Raw genomic sequence first — 15,124 nt, 5'->3', positions numbered from 1 at the left:
CTTCACCGGGGACCCTGTGCNCTGTCCAATGGATGACTGTGAGCATCCACTTCTGTATTTGTCAGGCACTGGCAGAGCCTCTCAGGAGACAGCTATATCAGTCTCCTGTCAGCAAAATCTTGTTGGCATCTTCAATAGTGCTCCACTTTGTTCATAGCAGCCTTATTTATAATAGTCAGAAGCTGTAAAGAACCCAGATGTCCCTCAACAGAAGAATGGATACAGAAAATGTGGTAAATTTACACAATGGAGTACTACACAGCTATTAAAAACAATTAACTCATGAAATTCTTAGACAAATGGATGGATCTGGAGGATATCATCTTGAGTGAGGTAACCCAATCACAAAAGAGCACACATGATATGCACTCACTGATAAGTGGATATCAGCCTAGAAGCTCCGAATACCCAAGATACAATTTGCAAAACACATGAAACTCAAGAAGAAGGAAAACCAAAGTGTGGATACTTCGATTCTTCTTGGAAGGGGGAACAAAATACCTATGGAAGGAGTTACAGAGACAAAGTTTGGAGCAGGGACTGAAGGAAAGACCATCCAGAGACTGCCCCGCCCAGGGATCCATCCCCCAAACAACCACCAAACCCAGCTTGTTGTCATCTTAGCATCCTAGCACCTACTCCTATAGCCTTTCAGTCTCAGACACCAAAGTGTCACACTGATGAGACTTGGCTGTAGCCACGGGCACTTGCCTCAGATGATTCCTAGTGGATAAAACCTTCCTGACCTTTAAGAAGAACTACCGAGTGGCCGAGGACCAGGTAGTAGTCTTATTCTGAGCAGGGCCCACTGCATACTGTGATTATTACTGTCCCCATCTGTAGGGATGGTCTTGGCTATGACAGTTAGAACCCAGCACTCACTGAGCAAAATGTGGCTTGTGGGCTTGCTGAAGGGCCACTTGATTGTTCTCTTTTGAAATGGCATTCTTTAAATTCTGTGTTATAGAATAATGGGATTCTCCTAAGATTTCAGGGGAATACCTTCTCTTCTTCCTCCTCCTCCTCCTTCTTCTTCTTGATGTGTAGCCAAAACTATCCTGGAACTCACTCTGAGGCCCAGATTGACCTGAGACCTTGTGGCAATTCTCTTTCCTCAATCTCCCCAAATGTTAGGAAGGTAGGGATGCGTCACTGGACCAGGTATCTCCGCCTTTTCTGATGCTCTTTTCGAGTTTAAAATGGGACAGAAAAGAGCCAAGCAATGTCACAGAGCAATTCTGTAGTGAGCTCCTGTGAGCTTTGGCCCTTGGCTGCCGAGGGATAGGGAGCGGTAACATTCAGCTCCGTGTTTCTTTACGGAGCCTTTGCCTCCAAGTCAGCTCAGTTCTTGTCAGACTTATCACAAAAATGAATCATGAAACACATTAACTTTGCAGAAAATAGCTTGTGAACTTATGGTATTGTAGCCAATGTTCTAATGAGCGATGCGAGAGTCAGAACATTTGGGAGTGTGCCTCATTTCATACATTTGAGACTCGAATCTAATGCCGCCCACTTTCATCAGAACCTGCCATGTTCTTGACCACACCAAGGTCCCCTGCTCTCCTGTGTCCACTGAGCTGACCCTGTGGTTAGGAATATCACGGAGCTGTAAAACTAGGTATATGGGCTTGGTGATTTTGAAGGTCACTTCTTGGCCTCTCTTTCTATGTGTAAGATGGGCTCATACCTGATAGACACTATGAAGATAAATTTGTCCCCTCTGAGACATCTTCCGAACTGCAAGACCCTTATGCTTGTGGGTCAAGTGTACATGGGAGACCTTTTATCACCCTGCTCCTCTAGGGTACTTCTGGTTGAAGCATAAATTGTCTTAACTGAACCAGGCCCCTGGTGTGTTAATGTTTCCCCTGCAGGGGGACAAAAGAGAAAGAACAAGGACCCCAGAGTTGTAGCATGAGCTCCCCCTTCTCTTTGGTGGTGGTAGCACGGTAAATTAGAAAATGGACAGGTCTTCATCTTTTTTCCCATCTGTCTTTACAGTGGAGTTTGTCTTAGGATGCATTTTCTATACATTCCTCTCCTCATGTATCTCATGTATCTGCACACTCCTATCAGTTCATAAATAAAATATACAGCTGCCTGGCTGAAATGCATCCCTCTGCAGGTTAATGCTTTCTGCCAGGGGAGCAGCCTCTGGTTTGTGGTGACTGCCGATGACCTGCTTGTATGCAGTGGTCCAAGTGTCACCTAGCAGTGAGCGGTGCTTCTTTACAGATGCCACACACATATTATTTTAGTATTTTATCCCTCCTCCCCAGATCAGTTCTGTGTACATAAAGGTAACTATGCAAATACACTTTACCTGAGTAACTGACAAGAACAGATGCTTTTGGTAGACACTGGAGATGAAAGACCAGTTTATGCTATTTAGTATATTAGTGATGCTCACTCTGGCCATAATTGACATTTCCCCTCTAACAGCCCTCAGGATCTCCTGCCTCTGGAAGGGAGGACCTTCGAACTGCAACCCACCTGAGGACTGAGGCTTACGGAGCAGAGGCGCATTGTGGGAAAGGATCTAATTGACAATGGAGATTGGCGTCTGTGAGTTCAAGTACGTACCTGCCAATCACTGCAGCGTATCTGAGCCTCATTTGGCCCAGAAAGAATTGGAAAGTCTTAAAGAATTCTTGAATAATAACCCATGTGTGGGCTAGTCTCCAAGTCAGAAACTGGTTTAATCACCATGATTGTGTCTTAATGGAAGGGTCCTCAAGTTTTTCTCATAGTTTTTGCAAAAGTCAATGTCTTGAAGTGATTTCGGGGATACCTTCATTGTTAAAATGGAGCTTTTGACTAAGGGCAGGTATGAAAAGCTGGACAAGGAGAATGCATAAGTCCCTAGTCTCGTCCATGTTTATAAGAGCAATAGAACAGATATGATGATGGGTGAGGCCACAGGGATTCTGACAGCTGCTCGTGGGCATGCTCAGACCCATGACAGGCTTGGAGTGCTGAGAATTATTCTGTTTCTTGTAAACTAAATTACAACAAGTTGGATAAAAAAAAAATCAATGGACTATTATTTATGTTCCATTTAATCCAGGTGTCTCAATAATGTCTATCTGGCCAAATACGGGATTGATTTTTCATTGCTGTGGGATTCGCTTAGTCTCAAATAAAACTAAGCAAAACTAAGCCCAAATTGCCCACTGGTTCGCCCAGATGTTGGTGTTTACAGTAGGAAAGAATACTCTAAATTTATACACCAGAGGCATGATGAGGAGGGATTTGGGAGCCTTTGCTTTCTCTGCTTTGGACTAAGAAAATTCTGATTGCAGGGCAAAGCTCAGGGTCTTCTGCCTTTCCTTCTCTTTCCTTCCCTCCGCTTCCCCTCTCTCCTAAGACAGTGATTCATGTAGCTCAGTCTAGCCTGGCACTAGCTCTGCAGATAACTTTGCACTCCTAATCTTACCACCTGTAGCTCCCAGGACCCCAGGGATCACTGGCACATGCCACTGTGACTGGTTTATGGGGCTCACGATCTTGTTGCACGATTCCACTGCTTGACCGGGAACCCAGAAAATGTTCAACCAGCCGGCCAAGAAATGTAGTAGAAGATTGATCTGCAGATCAAATTAGAAGCCACACTTTTCTATTCCACACTGACTCCTAGATTCTAAACAGGTGGCAGAAATGCTAAAACCAAGCAATTCACAGGGTAGGGAAGGCTGAGGGGCAGCGGGAAGAGAAGAAACTGCCAAGGTTTTACACACTCCTTCCGATAGGTCTGGTGTACCTGCCTGATCATTCATTTTCTCATTTAAATCGTATCTCAACTCTAACTCACATGTAAGTGTCCCCATTTTGTATATGCTCAGAGAGGTTACACATCTCCCACCTAGCAGACCTGGAATTCAAATGCAGTTTGTCAACATACATGTTCTTTCTACATAGGCCCGTTTAATAATACAACTGCTATGTCAAAAGTATCCTTTGCAGGAAGATTAATATTATATTGTAGACTGGTATTTATGACATGAATTTTCTGTATCTATAATGGAGGCACTGATGGATACCCACTGGATCCACTTGTGTGACACAATTAGCTTCAGGTGACAGCTGATGACTTAGAATTGTCTGCAGCTCTCCTTTCTGAGATGGTCCCCACAAAGCTTTATTGTCTCCCCATCCTGAAAGGCAAATGAGTTCATAGTCTTGCTTCTTCCAGTCTTCAGATCTGGAAGCCTCTTTCATTTGCACTACCTGCCACACCTTCTAGGCATGTTGAGGGCTTTCCTGACACAGAGGGCAGAGAAGCATCAAAAGCTATGAGACACTTGCTTTCAAGAACCCACCAAGGTGACAATCAATTCTAGGACCAGGAGCTAGCCCATCAACCCCCTTGAAGCTCATGTTACTCTTGGTTATGTGGGATAATGGTTAGTTAAGAGAAAACTAAATAAACTCAGTAGATGTTAAATATCTCCAAGTCACTCATTTAAAAAGAAGTCTTTTTCCTACCTCCAAGTCTCAGAGGATGCTATACCTGATGATGAAGTTGTAAACTGTCCAACCCATTTCTAAGTACTCCACCTTTCATTTTACCCTCCCCTCTTCCATTCTATCTCCAGCAGTCTGTCTTCTGTTGTGCTTTCGGACCATTTCCAGCCTTCCTGTAATTATGTGATAACATAAAACTAAATAGAACAAATGTGCAGAAGTGTGCAAATGCTCTTGCCACCTACGTCTGCCTCTCTGCCCATGGCGCCCTCCCCTCTTAAGAACAAAGGCTCCACTCTTTCTGGCATGAAGCATCTCTCTATTAGTTTATTTTAAGGCCCTGTAGTAGTCAAAAATAGGAAATGCCCAGCAGAGACAAACAACTTCTGGAAATTGATGAACTAATTGCGGTAAGAACTCTAAAATGACAGTTGTGCTCTGAGCATACTCTTACGAACAAAATAACAGTCCTGCTAACTGTAGTTGCGTCTGCATGATAGAGACAGTGCTGTTGTCCTAGAGCCCAGGCAGCATCTGTGAATGTCCAGCCTCTCCCTCTCCTAGGTCCTGGATGGTTAAGAATAAAGGAGCTCAGAGGATAGGACAAACCCTGAGGCCACCATTGCCACTTGGTGATCCTCAGCAAGGAGTCCTGTCTCTAATCTCAGTTTCCTTGGACAGTGTTAAATGGGATAACAGTCACGCACTGACCCATCTGTGCTCCCAAAGCCCAGCATTGAGCTCGTGCTCATGAATGAGGTCCTCCATCCTCTGGGTGATGTCCATCTCTTTATAGCTTCAGCAGGAAGTGGGTTAAAGCACAGAAAGAGCATTTAATATTCCATCTGCTAGCCACCACTCATTCTTTCAATTCTAAACCATTATGGCTTTTTCCCCAAGGGGCAAACAAGGCCCTAAGAAGATTAAAGCAGCATGTAAATTTCAGCTTAGTTTAAAGCTAAGCCCCTTAAGAGACCTCTCTTTGTGGAGATGCTGAAGCCTGAGACAGGGGTTTTCTGCGCTAGGGAGCTCAGGGCTGGCTCTCAGGCTGGGCTCCCAGAGTGTCTTGCCATTCTCAGAAGGAACAATGTTAAACCATCCAGAGGCTCACTGGAGACATCCATGGGTGTGGTGGGGAACCTTCTCCTTACAAGTTCCCTGATGAGAAGACGCTGTCCATTAGAGGACAGGCACAGACCACTCCCTACAAGCAGCAGGACTCCTGCACTCTGTGCTTACCCTAGTTTTAAAGAGTTGGGTGACCTTAAGTGGGAACTTAACCCCAGGGGACACAACTTCTCTGCCTAGCGATGGGTAGAAAGGATGATCTTGCAAAAGTGTCACTTAAGGTAGTCATTTCTGCTCTGCTGGATGCTGAGGTTTGTCACCTGGCCACAATGGCAACCCTTTCCGATGCCTGACAGGCAGGCTTGACACACTGACTAAGCAAGTGACCCCTCCACATCCAGACTCCTGTGACGACCTGACTATCTGGGTGGTCTTTTTGTTGTTCACCTAGGTCTGAGCCTCAGTTTGTTTAGGTATGAAATGGGCCCAGAGCTTATACCTTCATCCAGGGTCATGGTGAACATTCAATTAAATAATGCAAGACGATTCCTCGGGGTGTATATTATTCATTAGCTGTAATTATTGTCATTCTAAAATTCTTCTGTTCATTCTGTGCCTATCCTGTTTTTATTGGAGGATGATTATCCTCTGTAAGCCTCTTCAGTGTAAAAATAGGTCCTCTAGAAAGTGCTTTAAACTCATTCAAATTACCGGAAGATATTGTTCAAATGCAGATCTGAGTCCACAGGTCTGTGGGGCTTGGGGTTCTAAGAATCTCTTGGCTCCAGGCTCCTGACCCACAGAACTAAACGCTGGGTAGCAAGGCTTTGGGACAGTGATTCTAGAAGGATTAGAATTCCCTGGGTGGGAGCCTATTCACAGATCCCAGCCACACTCCCTGCTGGTTAGATTGCAGTGTCTTGGGATAGAGAGGACCACGCCTCACAGGTACAGCCACCTAAGGGCTTCCAAGCATCTCAAGACTGAGGACCACCACTCTAAGTTGGCTGCATCCTGGATCTAAAGGGAATAACAATTGAGTTTTATCCCCAAGGACTCTGATTCAGGCCTGAGCATCACTGTCCTTTAAATGCTTCCTGAAGCAAGTTTGGGAAACACTCACTAAAGCATAAAATAGAACTTGGTAAACACAGGGAGACGGCAACTCATCTTGTAAAGGCTTATAGTAATTAATTTCCCTTGAGATGGACCCTTGGCCCTTAGGAGATCTGCACTGAAATATAGCCAAATAAGAACTTAAAAAAAAAAACAAAAAAAAAAAAACCTACTTCATAGGCTAAATCCCACTTAATAGCTGCTTTGGGGGATACTCTCTGTTGTCCAGTCGCTAAGGATGGACCTAAGAGAAAGCTCCCAGTCCCTAATCCTCTTCACCACTGACTTCAGTATGACCTTGGGGGACTCTCCTAATGTTTATGTTTCTGCATTTTGTCATTCACAAAACTTGGCTAATCCCGTAAAGTGGTCTCAGGACAGACACATCATTAGATGCAGCTTCAAACACACCCCTGCTGCAGGACCCCCTAGCTATTCTGATTTGCTGACTGAATCCTGTGGTTAGATAAAAATAACACATAGTCTACGACTCTTGAGAATCAGTCGCAGGTTAAACTGGAGTCCTCTTTAAGGGTGCCAACCGTTTCCTGTTCTTCTCTCACAGAGTTTGGGATCAATGCACCAGGAGATGCAGAGAATCAGCCAGAGGCCAGGAATGACTTTAAAAATGGCAGGGTCTGTCTGCTGTTTCGTCTTCCAGTGGAAAAATAGGAGTCACAGGACAAAGAGGTTCAGTAGATGGAGCCAGGTGGTGTGTCTGGAAACCAGAGTGATCGATCCTGTGGCAGGAGCATGCTTTAGAGCAGTGGCTCTCAGCCTTTTCTAACACTACAACTCATTAACACGTCCTCATTTTGTGGTGACCCCCCCTCCCCACAACCATAAAATCATTTTTGTTGCTACTTTACAACTGTAACTTTGCTACTGTCATGGATCTTAATGCAAATATCTGTGCTTCCTGGTGGTCTTAGGTGACCCCTGTGAATGGGTCGTAACCCACAGGTTGGGAAAGACTCAAGCTCCACCCAGAGTGGCTGACAGTTTCCTTCTGTTACCTGTGAATCTAGGTGTAGAACTCTCAGCTCCTTCTTCAGCACCATGTCTGCCTGCATACCACCATGTTTTCCACCATGATGATAACAGACTAAACTCAGAACTGCAAGCCAGTCCTAATTAAATGTTTTCTTTTATAAGAGTTACTGTGGTCATGGTGTCTTTTCACAGCAGTAAAACCCTAAGACAAGGGTTAGAGCTAGGGACTTGGGGGCGTGGAGCTTTAAGGACTGACATATTGCACCATGACTTTGCAAAAGTGGGTGGGGCATGCATCTTTCCTTCAGTAAGACGGTGCATACTGCCAGAATTCATCAAGAAGGAATGTAAGGAATGCTTCTCAGGGCCAGCGAGATGGCTCAGCAGGTGAAGGTGCTAGCCACCAACCTGATGACCCTAGCTCCATCTTTGAGACCCTTGTGGTGGAAGGAGCGAGCTGACTGCAGCAAGCCTGTCCTCTGCCCTCCACTAAAATTTAGAAAGAAATGCTTGCTGGAGCGATGAATGAATGCATGGAGCAGTAGCAAGATGTAAGATGGGCCATTGCCCAGGAGATGAAGAATGCTAGAAAACAGAGTGGGAAGGCCATCAAAGGAAGGACGAGGGTGAACATGTGGTACTGCTGTCAATAAGCAGCAAGGGGGATGAAGCACAGATCTGGGAGAGCCCTGCAAGGGAGAGGCAGGAAGGACCTGGAGCCCATCATCTTGAGTGAAGTGAGGAGGTCAGTAGGGCGGGGGTGGGGGCAGGAGAGTAAAACCACAGGAGAGAAGACAGTAGGGACAGTGATGGGGAACTAAAAGAAGGAGGCAGATGAAGGGCACAGCCAGGGAGAAGGGACAGGGAGCTTTCAGGAGGATGGACACGTTTGTTTAAGGACTTGGGCCTGAGTAGGGCAGAACCAATATAGGTAAATGGTCGGAAACCTCAAGGTTTCTGGAACTGGAAGTTTTCAAATTGCGCAATCGTCCTCATTCTCAAGTACCCTCTCAAGACAACAGAGTCTCTCCCGCATGGCAAATCCACCTCAGCTAAGCAGCAGACATCCTCTTCTAATACCACAGAGAGTTTCTTTGGCAGCCTTCCCACCCACCACATCCTGCCCCTCCCCCCAACAGAGACACAAGTGGACCTCCCCGCATGCATCTCCTTTCCATATATGGACTGGAGCCTTCTTCCTGTCCTGCAGACCCGCACTCTTCCAAGGCCACAGCTAGTTTACAAATAGCTCTTGTGTAAATGAGGGAAGGGAGCCTCACTGGCTCCTGGGCAGATGATGTGGAGAAGGTTCGGGTGAGAAAAAAAAAAAAAAGAGACAATCAAATATCCCGGAAGAAGATCTCCTGTGTTCTGGGTGGGATGTGGAGCAAGGTTGGAAAGTTCAGGAAAGTTTCTCACAGAAAGCAGTATCTGAAATGAGTTGCCAAAGTGCCTCAGGAGGGCTCTGGGAAGCTGCACAGATGCTCCCTGCTCTAGGCATGCATTTTGGAGGAAGGCTGCCTGAGGGAGAGATCTTCCCAGAGGCTTGAACAAAAGCAGGGGTGGGAAAAGGGTGGTTTTCAGTAGGGGGGGGGAGGGGGGATGTTTGTCCAAGGTGTTGGGGTTAAGTGTGGGGACAAGGTAAGAAGAGATAAGAGGGGCCCTTGGTTTCACACAGAGATAAGACAGAATCAAGTGTGCCTGTGAGAACTGTCATTCCAGGAGAGTGAGACTGTTTTTTTTACTAGGAGAGAATTAGGCCTCAATGAGACATTTGTAAGTGACCTGGTCCCTGTCACACAGTCAGCAGTGGAACCAGAACTGGACTGTATTTTACCAGGCTCGACTAGGGTTTTCACCCACACTTCAACTCTAGGCGGCTTTGCAAGATTTTCCTAGAGAGCTGGTAGCTTTTCTTCTCCACTGCTAAAGCCAGAAAGGACCAGGATTAAGGTGGTACAGATACTGCCCTTGGTCCTTTAAAGATGAGATGGCTTAAGCAATCTCCCCTTCCTCCAACTCTTAATAGGTGATCATGTTACTATTTAGAAAGCAAAACCCAAATGCCCCATTGGCTGTTGTCTGACATAAAATTCCAGACAACATTTCTGCTAGATGAGGTGGGGGAGGAGGAGAGAAGGCTTGGGGCTTTGTGGGAAATGGTCATTTTCTTAGTCAGTTCTTAGTCACCAGCTGGGATGGTGTGTGAGTAAGCCCAGCTATCGACAGCGCTTTGTCTGTCTTTCCACTTGATTTTATAGCAGGCCTGCTTATGACAGAGAAAGGACATTTTCCTGTCTCTTGTCTAAGTAAGGTTACTCCTAGAGATGGCCTTGGGGAAAAGAGAGATGGGGAAATCCACACTGTGGCCATAACCTTCTGGAGACTCACTGGCAGAGCTACCAGGATGTGCATGGCTTGACGGCCCTGAGTGGACATGCCTTCCTTAGACTCCTGCAGTGGAGCTACCAGGACGTGCATGGCTTAACAGCCCTGAGTGGACATGCCTTCCTTAGGCTCCTGCAGTGGAGCTACCAGGACGTGCATGGCCTGACGGCCCTGTGTGGACATGCCTTCCTTAGACTCCTGCAGTGGAGCTGGCAGATGGTTCCCGAGGCTGACACAGGACTCAGAGAAAAGCCAGAGTGCCTATCCTCTGTAGCTTTCCAAAGAGACACTGGAGGAAGGAGGACACATAGACCTCTCTCAGCCTTTCCTTCATCCTGGCCCTGAGGCTGTGAGGAGTTCGGTTTGAAGTTCTCAGATCTGACAGAAGTTCAGCCAAGTTTGACTCATCAATGTGATACCCAAGATCTAACTTTAGAGAAGCCGATAACGTATTATTCTCTCTGCTGATAAGGCTGGATCTCCTTGAAGCTTCTCTCTAGAAAGATACTGTGAATAGTGACTCTTCCCAAAGTATTCCCCCTGGACATTAAGAATCTGCCTTCTATTAATAACACTTTGAAAGTCTGATTTAACACCCCTCCTTCCTTCTAGGAAAGGATTGAAACGGCAGTCCTAGAGCATCAGGGGAGGAGTTCCACAGATCATTCCAGAGGTGTACCCTCTTCCTGATAGCCCCGGGGAGGAAGGCTCCCACGGCCAGTTCTCCATGCCAGGCCCCACACAGTCTTCGGTAGTCTGGCACTGCTTCCTGGTCACTGACCACTCTGCATGCAACTTCACAACAGCCAACTGACTTGGGTCTGTGGATAGTAGCTCAGGAGAACACATTTCTACTTTGATATCTGATCCTGAACAAAATGTCAGAATTGCTACTTATTACTAGTATTAAGAAACAGACTTCCTTTTAATTTGCTCAGGGAGTGGCAAGGCATAGAACCTCCCTTTCTATCATTATTCCCTGAGAATCCAAAATGCCAATGGAAGAGAGGTGTTTGGATAGGTTGGGGAAGAGAGGGCTGGAAACAGCTTTTGGGGGGGGGAGGTGCTATTAGCCATGGCTATGGCTATGCCTCCCCATATTCTGGTAGCTTGTCCCCATCTCTCCCGCCCCTCTTCCAGGGTTACAGTCACTTTGGTAGACTGCTGCTGTGCTCTTTCTGTTCACAGGAGGAGTGCATGTTTCAGTGTTGGCCGCTCTATGTCTTTCCTCATTCCTCTTTTCTGACAACCACCGAAAGTGAGGAAATAACCATTTTCACTTGAGAAACAGGCCCAGAGAAAGTGGGTAATTCTTAGAGCTACACAGCTTATAAATGGCTAGAAACCTGGACTTGAAGGTTTGAACTGTGTCTGTCTGACCATAAGGTATAGAAATCAGGGTTTTATCTTTCATAAAAAGTCACATCCAGTCGGGTCTTTGTGTGCTATGATGGGCTGCTGAGGGGAAATACATTGCTAGGGAGAGAAATCCCTGGAAAGAGGCCATCTACACAAATAGGAATATTTGAGTGTGGAGTGGTCTCAAGGAAATTCTTGGGGAAAAATGACAGCTGCAGCTAGTTGAGGTCATTTCACTTTAAAGCTCACGATCAAAACTAACTGCTTATCACCTCATAAAAAAGAGCTGGCTGAAGATAAGAAGTGTATGAGCGGCTAGGGTCTGGCCAACAGTGAGACATGGTCACAGGTCTTTCTCTATAGCTTCTTACTTAGATCGTGATGGTGCAGAGATGTGTCAGGTTTATTGCAGAAAAGGACAAAATAGTGGTTAACATTGTGTGTGTGTGTGTGTGTGTGTGTGTGTGTGTGTGTGTGTGGTGTATTCTAATTGGCAACTTAATAGAATTGTGATCCTTCCCTTAGTCCTATTGTGGTTGGTCTGCAAAACTGTAAGACAGATTCCTTCAGAAATGTTTTTTAAAAGTTAGAGTTTAGCAAACATAGAGATCATTCTTCTGCTTTTCCATGGCCAACCTCTGTGGCTGCTTCCTGGACCAAGACTGTTTTGCGCCATGGAGGTATCATTTGAGAGACAGAGGAGCTGTGGTGTGGCCACTGAAGAAGCAGACTGGGTCTTATTAACAGAAGGCTAGGGGTTCCCCAGAAGGTCCAAGCTCCTTTTTACAGCATCCCCATGCCTTGTAGCCCCAACAGGCTCACCCTGGAGATGACAGCTAAAACCCTGGCCAGACTCTAGGCACCTGAACTACAATCCTACCAGATCCATACTAAATATCTCCAGCAAGGGAAGCTCTTGCATCTACCCCCATAAATATGCAAAAGTTACAAAGGAACAGTGCCTGCCAAACATTGAGTGCTGTGTTGGCCATGTCAGGAGCTCCAAAGATCTAGCCATTCTTATGGTTTTGAGGATGTTTCTACTTGCCTGCGAGTCTCATGAAAGCTATGGTAGTGCTCTCTTTGGTGAGACACCAGAACCTAGCATAATGATAGGTGCCTGGCCAAAGTCAGTGAATGCCTGTTCAACAAATATACAACTATATCTTGCATATCCAAGGGTTCTGTATCTGTGGATGCAACAAGTCACAGATTGAAAGTATTTGGAAAGAATATGGTATGGTACATGTATGCAGACAGTTTGTCCTTGTCATATTTTCAAAAAATACTTTGTGAAATAACTGTTTACAAGGCAGTCCCATGGTATTTGGGTTTGTCAGTACTATAGAGATGATGTAAAATACACAGGAGTGAAATGGGGGTGTAGCTCAGAAGTTAGATGCTGGCATGGAAAAGGCTTTAGGTTCCATCCTTAGCACTGCAAAAAATAAGTAAACAAAATACCACATTCAGAAGGATTTGTGTAGTAGGTTCGCAGCAAATCCTGTATCATGTTATGTAAGGGATTTGAGCATTTATGATTTCTTGATTTGATTATCCTTGGGGGGTTGCTGGGAGCCTGAGGGGATGACTGATTAGAAACCCAGCCCAGGTCACCAGCCTCTTCTGTGACCTGTTATCCCTGCCTACTTTTTGCATTAGCCATCGGTATGCATTTGCCACAGTGCAGCCAGAATGACGATCTAAACCAAAGGACGAGTGCCATGGAGACCTCCGCGCAGAACCCAGTGCTGGAACTTGTCAATTGCTGCCCCCTGGGGGGGGGGGAGAGGGGGTCTTCTGCTCTCTGATTTTTCTCAGCCCTGTCTCTTTCCTGTTCTGGGTTCTTCTCAGCTTTGCTTTCATTCTCCTTCCCCTTCTTTCCTGACCCATATACCCGCTGCTTCCTTGTCCTGTTTATATCCAGACATTTGCCAAGTCTGGTGGAACTCCGTTTTTTTAGGGAAGCCCTTCGCACTCTGTCCTGGTTGACTGATTTGTTCTCCGCCATGGTACCAGAGTCTGTTCTCAGTGGTCAGCTGGTGTAGGATCCATGGAGTAAGATAATGGACATCTCCTCCTAGTTCTGTATCCAGTGACAGATGGTGCCACAGGGGCAGTAATTACACCATGGAAACTGGCATATGCCATAAAGTCATCTTTATTTTTTTTTTCTCCGGATAACTGATTTTTAAACATTCATGAGTATGTTACTGGTTTAGTCTGTAGATGCCAGACGTATCTCAGCCTGTGGTGCAGAGCCCAGCTCAGAGCTCTGGAAATATTTAAAGAGTTGAATAAACATAAGTTGAAGCCCTTCCATGTGGCTGCAGTGACCTGTGCACTCTCTACCTGCTCTTTGACCTTGACACTCACTTATGAATTTCATACTACTTCCCTAATTTCCAAACAGCAAAATGTGGAGTTAATGAAGGGAAATGATTGGGCTGGGTTACAGAGTAGGCAAGCTAAAGATCTCCTGAGGCTGCACATAGGTTCCGGTCCATTCTGCTGCCCTGAGCACTCCAGGCTGTTGACACTATGGCTCTGGTCTCTGGATATGGCCCACAGCTGGCCAGTTCTCAAGCTAACTGATACCTCTGTGTTCATTGGCCTGGCTCTCGGTCTTACAAAAATACTCAGGCAGCTGTCTGTCTGGACCAGGCTCTCTAGTTTTTTTTTTTTTTTTTTTTTTTTTTAACCTAGGCGAGTCTCATCTTTGGAGATTATAACCCGTGGCCCACCAGGCACAGAATGGCTGAGCAGTTAAGATCTGGGATATTTCTGGAAAGCATTACCTGGGATCCATCAGTAAAATAACTAACTCAACCCACGGAGATAGAATTAGTCTGTGGTAAACTGGGATGTGTGAGAGTGCTGTTTGGCCACATGGACAAATGACTTCGGATGGGTCATCGATAGCAGGGGAGTCCCAAAGGGTTCTGAAATCATGTTATCCACATAACTTCCCCCTCAGCTCAGCACTGTCTACTCCTGCTTCCTCTTGGTGTGATGTTTGCAGACTTATCTTGGAAAGTGGCTGAGGCCAAGAACAATTGAATTTACTCAAGTCTCTGTTTATACATCCATTAAATGGAAATAATGAGAACTCTCTACTTAATTTTCAGGGAATCAATACAGAATGGAAATGTTTAAAAACAAACACGATTTCAAACCAGTGGGTTGGGTAGAACGTTAAACCAAGTACACAGTCCTGAGTGGAGACCTTGGTGACTACAGTCTTATGTTTGTCAACTTGGCCCCGGAGAGGATAAGGTCCAGAACCAGGTTTGTGGGGGTTAAACGGCCTCCCAACATTAACTGCACTGAGCCCATGCAAGGCCTGGGTAAATGCCATGCACGCAGGGTGATTGCTTCCCTGGTGTCCAGTTTCTCTTCCCCAGCTTGCCTGGCCTGAATTTTAATCTTAACACTGACTCAACTGGGTGGTCTTCCAGAAGTCACTTCAGCTCCTCTAGGATCAGAGTTTCCCCGCTGTGTGTCTCTTAGGGATTGCAGAAATCTCCGAAAAGCTTACCAGCTCCAGACCTGTCTTGGTTGGCTGCGTGACATGTATACACATGAGCACGGTTGGAATATGCTTCTCGAGTGCTCTCGCCCTCTGTGGTCATGCAGAGATTCTCTTTGGATTTCAAGGTTCATTCTCATAAAGAAGTTTCTACCTTCTGAACACAAACACACACACACACACACACACACACACACACACACA

General features: G+C 45.9%; 1 protein-coding gene across 1 annotated transcript in view; it reads right to left on the bottom strand.

Annotated features, from left to right (window-relative positions):
• The window catches only part of Slc9a9 (solute carrier family 9 member A9), a 539,646-nt gene that overhangs the window by 27,370 nt on the left and 497,152 nt on the right, over nucleotides 1–15,124 (bottom strand). The gene's annotated exons all lie outside the window — the stretch shown is intronic.

This window comes from Mus pahari, chromosome 10, assembly GCF_900095145.1.
Source record: "Mus pahari chromosome 10, PAHARI_EIJ_v1.1, whole genome shotgun sequence".
NCBI lineage: Eukaryota > Metazoa > Chordata > Mammalia > Rodentia > Muridae > Mus > Mus pahari.
This window is presented reverse-complemented; position numbering and strand designations above follow the sequence as displayed.